Below are 8,341 nucleotides of genomic sequence, written 5' to 3' on the forward strand. Positions count from 1 at the left end.
TGTTGGTCGGTTAGTATATATATCGTGTTGGTATTTTTTGGTATGGCTTTGACCCTTCCACTAGTTTTTGGGTTGTTGTTAACACTGTGTAGTTACTGATTCAAGGTGGTTTCGGGGTAAGTAATTGAACTTTTTACACTCAAAAGAAATGTTCTACATGAAGATGGTTTAGCATTGGTTTGATCCTTCCACTGGGTGTTGGGTGGCTGTTAACACTGCATAGTTACTAATTCGTGGTGGTTTTGTATCATAATATACCAGTTGTTGCCGTTCAAAATCTTTTGTAAAAATTTGGTTGTTTTGGGGGCTACTCTACGACAACTTTGGGGGCTACTCTACGACAACTTTGGTTTTTTGGGGGCTACTCTACGACAACTTTGGTTTTTCTTTAAGGATTTTTTGCCGCTTTGCTTACCATGAAAATACTCTGACCAAGCATAATATGGGGGCTTACTGAGCATCAAAAAGACTTGTGATTTACTTGATACTATTGCTTTTGCATAGGTGTTTTTAGCACTCTCATAAGAAGCCGTGTACAGGCCCTGTATATTGGTTGGCTGGTGGTGGTGATTTCTGTCCGACTGTGCAATGATATAGAATGGTTTTTTAGGGGTGTTGGCCTTGTTGCACACCGTTACAATACTTGGTCTTTACTTTATTTGGTTAGGATATACATTACATTCACTTGGGCGGATGTTGCTCCTTTTGTAGCCTTGAGTATTGAGGTGGTACTAGCACTTTAAATCATGATATATTTTTCCTTAAACTTCATGGTTCGGCTCAAGGCCTGGCTTTTATTAGGGCTCCTTGTTACTTGGTTTGCTAAAAAAGACATATGGTTAGTGATAATGGGATGATTTAGAGTCCATTTACCATAATGGGCGTCTGACCTAAAAACAAACTTAAACAAAGCTTGAGACTTTATGAGAACTGTAAATGGAATTTTAATAGAAAACAATTCTTGTATAAACTTCATTTGGTGGAGGATTTCATAACTGATAAAACTGATGAAAATTTAGAAAAAAAGGGGGGGGGGATTTAGACACTTGGATTAGAAGGGGTGATGGCCTTCTAATGATATTCTTTTACTTAAAACTTTGGGATTTTTATAAGAAAGAGATAACATCTTTACATAAATACTATGGACTAAGCTTGTAAGTTAAAGAAAGTTTGTAAGGTGGACATGGATAACAACTGGTATAGTCTATTGATACGTGTAAAGCACATCTAGGGCTAACATATTTGTTGTCTTTTTGGATGGATGCAGGTAAGGACTCTATCTTATCTTGGAAAGTTTTTTTGGCGGTAGCAAGCTTTTCAACACTGAAATACACAATCACCTATTGCTTGGGAAGTTCTTCTGTTACTTGAATATTGGAATGGGGCTTCATTCTTACAATCATTGTACAAAAATAAATCTAAGACTGAGTTGTTTTTGTACTTATCATTTCCCTTCTTCTAAATCCAGTTGTCTTTTGAATGTAAAAAGTTCAATTATGGCGTATAATTTATGATAAAACAACTACACACACATCCTAAATATAAGGTTTTTTCTTTTCTAAAAAAATCGGGATGCTAGCTTTGGAAACTATTTTTGAAACTTAGCTCTAAGATGGACCCACAATCTATAATCCCTTCAATGGTTTATTGGTGCTAGGTGGTCCTTCATAGACTATGTTTCTGGTCTCCTGCTCACGGCTATTATAGTCTTTGACTTTGCCGGTTTAAGGTTTGCAGGCCCAATATACAGTAACTCATCTTATTTATTTCCTTTCAAGACCACAAACCCTTTAGAATGACAGCCCACATGAGTGTAAAACACAGCGTTGAGAATCATCCAAAGATTCTTGAGCAGATTAAGGTGTACTGTCATAAAATCTAATATCTAACCAACCCAAATGATTTTCTCATATTAAATTGATCACTTAATGTGGGAGAATAAATGGGATCAAGTGTTAAGATATAGATATGTGCTTATAGATCTATCTCAACATGGGGCCAATAGTAAAGGGGCCCAAATGGGAGATGGTCTATCAAGAGCAAGGCTAACCAATGGAGCATAAGACCTTAGGGTTAGCTTCATTGAAGACCTCCAATAATGTGTGTAAAAGTCCTTTGACCTTAGGTAAGCTAGGGCTGAGCTTGAGGTGGGAACCCGCCCGGCCCAAGCTCGAGGTGCTTGTCGTGCTTGAGGTGCTTGTCCTGCTTGAGGTTCTTGTCATGCTTGAGGTGCTTGATTAAGATGCTTGAGGTGCTTGACTAGCTCCATGCTTGAGGTGCTTGACTTGGTGCATGATTAAGGTGCTTGTGGTGCCTTGAGAAGCTTGCCTGAGATGCTTGTGGGAAAACCCCCTACTTCAAGTGCTTAGTCATGCTTGATGACTAAGGGGCTTGCTCATCCAAAGTCAAAAATATCCCTACAAGGAGGGGGGCGAGCCTACAGGGGGGGGGGGGGGGGGGGGGGGGGGATGAGAGAGAACACACACACACACACACACACACACACAAGGGAAGCCCCAGCTTGAAGAGGCAGCAAGGACACTTGTCAAGTTCCTTCCCATGTTGCCCTCATGGTGTGCCTGAAGCCTATTGGTTGGCCACCCAAGGGGTCCAATGATAATTTAGGATATTTAATTAATTGATTTTGCACTTATCAAGTCCTCTCTCTCAAAGGGGAAAGGGGGACACTTGTCCCAAGGCTACCCATGTTGCTTGTAATGGCTCCTGCTTGTGATTGGCTAGGCCTGGAGGGGTCCAATGATCTTCAAGCATGAGCTACAAGGGGGGGTCGACCCAAGAAAGCTAGGGGGGTGCTTAGGGGGTATACTCACCCACACACACTCACAAACACTCTCATTGTGTACTATGCAAAGTGCAAGAGCTCCCTCTCCTTTTCCAAGCAAGTAGAGGTTGAGAGCCTACACCAACACTCTTGGCTATGGAGTGCAAATCCATCCAAGAGCCATGCTTCAATGCTTGAGCTTGCCATCTATTTCTTCTTCATTACTATGCTATTATGTATGCTAGCACAAGATTTATGATAAGTGAGGAACTAGCTCTTTCTCGTATGAAATGTTTCTTCTTCCTCTTCCCTACCCTCATTCCCTGCTAGCTCTCTCCACCTTCGAAGGTGTTTGAGGTCTTGGGACTGAGGCTTGGTATAGTTAAAGCTTTCTTCAAGTTTAGGTTATGCTATGATGGTGATGCATGAAGCTTTCCATCTTCATTGCTTCACCTAGGTCACAAGGAACACAAAGAATGTATTGTAACAAGTCTCTCTTTATGGGAGAAATCATAATACAAATGCCTATTGGAGGGGGGACCGGCTCCACATAAATCCGGTCCTCAACTGTTGTCATGTTCTCTAAATTCTCTCTCTTGCAAAAGTATTGTCCATGCCAAGTTAACTAATTGCTATAATTATGTTGCTATCTTCAATTATGTCTACCCGCTATGCTCACAAAATCATTTCTTGAAAGTACTCTCATTAAATTCAGGTACTCTCAAATTGAATAGGCAAATTCCATTACATGTACCTTAAAGATCGTAAACCAAAAAATGCTTTGGTAGTTAGAACCAGACCCTTCCTTGCTAGAAAGGCCAAAGATTGTATTACTTATTATTGTAAGTAATTATAACCTCACTAAACTTTTTTGATATATTGCAGACCTTTGCTCTCTCACAAGGATTGAAATTGATCTCTAAGCCGCTCTCTCTGGCCACGTCTCTTGTTCTCAAATGTATTAACATCTTGGATGCATCTCAACTAATATATGACTTGGCTCTTACCTCGCTCTTACCTCAGACAAGAAAACGTCTATCTTGTACATGTTATCTTTTAATGATTGGGTTAAAGTTTTGGCTACCTTAGACAAGGACTCCAAGGAAGGAGTGAATTTGATTTCCCAGTACATAGCCCAGCTTCCTATACTCTCTTTACAATACCAACAGGATCTTGCCCTATTCTCTTCTTCTGGGGCTGAGTTGTCTAACTTGTTAAGAAAGCTATGCAGCCTCAATCCATCTTTTGTTAGTACCCCGGCTACCCCTACTATCCCTCAAACTGGTGGTATCTTTTGTAGGGATAGTGCAACTCTCAAAGCCGTCAAAGAGTTTTAGAGTAATCTTTTTTCCCTCAATGAATCTAACCTCTTGGAAATGGTGCCAAAAATCTCTAAAGTTTTTCTTTTCTTACCTGTTAGATAGATTGAAATTGAGTCTTTTGGGGTGGACCATTAGCTTTGGGTCTTTCCCAACAAGGCTTTCTTAGCACCTATTTTAGGTGAAACCTGGGTTTACCTTGCCAACCTCCCTGCCTCTACTGTCGAAGAGACTGCAGACTCAAGATCTTAAAAGGTGGACAATTTCTTGACAACGGAAGCACCCTTCAACCTCAATCTCATTGACCATTCTAAATGCCCTTCCAATATAGGCCTCTACATCCGTACAAAAGGGAACATGGAATTTGCTAAAAGCAACCCGTACGTCTACACAAAATCCATTTGGAATGTTTTTCAGCCCTATGTTAAATGTGCCTGCAGAGTTCTTGACCCTAAAGCCTCTTGCAAATCCAGCATCATGTGGTTTGATCATGCCATTTGGTTTATTCTCAACCATCTTGACCTACTCTTCCCTGAAAAACCAGTTGATTTTCACCTCTCCCTTATTTGCTCCTGGTTGGTGGGCGGCCAAGTGAAGCAGATAGTAATTGCTTAGATTGCTTTTAACATCTTTCATGGATTAATGCTGTGGATATCTTGAAGGAACTGAAATTTGATGAACCTGGAATCTACCTAACCACTTATACTAACTACAAAGGTGTAAAGATCATCACTAGCTTACTCAAACCATGTATTGATGAAGATGATTCCCCTACTCTGAAAAGACCTAACTCTCTTACTACCCCCAACTCTTTCACTTCTTTTTTAAAACCTAGCTCTTCCTCTAAGGGGAAGTCTCGTTGCTACACTAGGGGAAGAGGCAAAAACTCCCCCATCAGGAATTTTCTTGAAATTTAATCCTTGATGGATTTCCAGGTTACTACGAGCCCTTGCGGACGAAGATTTCTCAACAAAGTAGCTCCAAACCAAGGCATTATCTACATACACTATCTCTTTTATAATGTACTTCTTGATTGGATACAACCAAACACTCTTTTTTGTGAGTGCTTTGACCTACTTTTTGGCAATCACAAAATGCTTGATAATGTACTCATTGGTTGGATGTATCAACAACCCGTGAAAAACTTGGTCTACAGTAATGATTTTCTTGAGCATGAATCTGTTCCCAAATGCACAATTTGTAAAAACTTTGATTCTTACGGTATGCATGTTTGTACTTGTGATCTTAGCATCATTGAAAATATCAAAATACGAAGAATCTTGGCCAATGGGCTCAATCACATACCTAACTCTCCCAAAAACCCTTACCTCATTCCATCAGCTATACTTAGCTGCCTAACTGACCTTGTCAGTTCTCTCCAACTGGAGAAGACAGTCCTATTGGACTTAACAAAAGTTGTGGAAGAATGCTTCTTTTAGAAAATTATCACAATTTCCTCGAAAATGGTTATCCACTGATAACTCTTGGATAACCGTCCGCAACTTGCTCTTGACTCCTGGATAACACCGCAACTTGCTCTTGATTTTCAAAAAATATCTAATAATTGGTTCATAGTTGGGTTGGATAGAAGCTCTAATTGTCCCACTCTTACCTGCAAAAACCTTGCTTGGAATGCTGCCCACGATCGGGTTTCTGGGAAGGAATTCATTAGAATTAACTCTTCCTTACAAGCAATTACCTGTAACATCTCAAGACACTTAGGGAATTTAGGCTATATTTTACAAAATACTAAAGTACCAGTACTTTTTCCCACCTATAAAATACATAAACACAAATTCAGATGGATATCTGATGCTTCTAATGATATCTTTACTGATATCACCAAGGATATCACTCTATGCCTTGACCTAATTTTAGTTGAGTTTGAACTTATTTGTGCCTCTAAACAGAAAATCTGCCATGATTTTCTACAAATACAGTACAACCCCTTCTGGATAACAAAAAACTCTATCGAGGTCTCTCTTAACCTCCCTAAATAAATCTTCCATATTTTTTCAGCAGATATCACACAATGCTATGAAAACATTCCCCTTGATGGGGATCTTGGCCTTAAGAATGTTCTAGCCAAGGTTATTAAAATGGATTTCTCCAATGCAAGAAACAGGAATTTTTTCTACATATCACTTTCCAAAAAACCAAGGTGGATAAAAAGACTTTCTCTGTACACCCCGTACACTTCAATGAGGAGAAGCTTTGTCTTTACATCTCATGGTTTCTTGGTAACTGTACTATCCTTTCTGGAGGACATTGTTTTAACCAATGCCTGGGCATCGCCATGGGATTCTCCTATTCTCCACTTATGTGTAATATTTACCCGGCCTTCTTTGAATGCAAATGGTTTCTCAAAACCATGGAATGTAGAAATAACAATCTTTCACTGTTTGGACATACTTACAGATACATGGATGACATTTTGAGCATCAACAATAAAGACTTCCTTGAGGAAATTTTCCTTATATATCCTCACTACCTAAAGATCGAACCTACTTCTTTACACGAGTTCATGACACCCAATGGGGCTTTTTGTACTTCGGTACAATTCCTTAACCTTTCTATCTCCCTTCATATTCCTTGTGTTGGAGGGTACGACCTTAGATTTGTGTGGAAAAGAGATCTTCTTAAACTGCCACCTTTGGAGTTCATTGGAAGGAATAGTAATAGGCCTCACAAAGCAACACTTAGCACTTGTATCAGCCTACTTTATTTGATCATCTACTCTTGCTCCAACTATCTCCTTGCCTGGGAGGACATAAAATTACTAATAAGTAAATATTGCCATAACGGCTTCAATAGAAACCAAATAGTCAATAAAATTTTACAATCCCTTACTCAACATGACTAGCCTGGGTTACACTTTAACCGTGAAAACATCATTTCTCTAATAGCGTAGTAGGCCCATTCACAATGGGCCTACTATTGACCCATTGTGTTTGGTGCCTGGGATAGGGCGAGCACGCACACGCGGACACACACACACACACACATACACACTGACTGTATTACTTAAATCCCCTAGCTTATTGGGCACATACTTCCTAAGTTTCACTAGGTTGGGTCTCCACCATGGGACTTGGACCTTCTGAGATACTAGCACGTTTTGATTAAAAAGAGGGGCGGTTTACTACCTTGGGTAATACTTTCCATGATGACGCTAGGTAATTCTCTCATACTGCTTCATAGGCGTCCTTGCTATCGTAGAATGGGATCTCTCCACTCATGACGCTCTGCTCATTACACAATATTGGCGGCCCTCCTTCTTCCTCTATTTAAAGAGGTGAGCGTGCAACTTTGCCCCTCACTTAGCTTTGGTTGTTGTTCTGCTTGCCATAAGTAGACATGTGTGTCTTTTTTACACTAAAGAATGGAGCTCAAAACACAAGTTACTCAGGTTTTCCACTCTACCCATGCATATGTCTTTGCGGACCTACATTTTTAAGGGGCAATGAGAACGATGTTGTAGATAGTTTTAATTATGTGGTTCCTTTTTATGAATTTCACTTTGTATTATTGGAACCTGGTTGTGGCCCTTATTGGTTGGTGAGTATATATGGTGTTGGTATTTTTTGGCATGTCTTTGACCCTTCCACTGGTTTTCAGGTTGTTGTTAACACTATGTAGTTACTAATTCAAGGTGGTTTCGGGGTAAGTAATTGAACTTTTTACACTCAAAAGAATTGTTCTACATGATGATGTTTTAGCATGGCTTTGCTTCCACTGGGTGTCGGGTGGCTGTTAACACTACGTAGTTACTGATTCGTGGTGGTTTTGTAGCATAATATACCAGCTATTTCCGTTCAAAATCTCTGTAAAAAACTGGTTGTTTTGGGGGCTGTTCTATGACAACTTTGGTTTTTCTTTAGGGATTTTTTGCCGCTCTGCTTAGCATGACAATACTCTGACCAGACATAATATGGGGGCTTACTGAGCATCAAAAAGCCTTGTGATTTACTTGATACTGTTGCTTTTGCATAGGTGTTTTCAACACTATCATAAGAAGCCGTGTACATGCCCTGAATATTGGTTGGCTGGTGGTGGTGTTTTCTGTCTGACTGCGCAATGATATAGAATGGTTTTTTAGGGGTTTTGGGCCTTGTTGCACACCGTTACAATACTTGGTCTTTACTTTATTTGGTTAGGATATACATTACATTCACTTGGGTGGATGGTGCTCCTTTTGTAGCCTTGAGTATTGAGGTGGTACTAGCACTTTAAAGCATGA

This window comes from Adiantum capillus-veneris, chromosome 15, assembly GCF_014529385.1.
Source record: "Adiantum capillus-veneris isolate H3 chromosome 15, ASM1452938v2, whole genome shotgun sequence".
NCBI lineage: Eukaryota > Viridiplantae > Streptophyta > Polypodiopsida > Polypodiales > Pteridaceae > Adiantum > Adiantum capillus-veneris.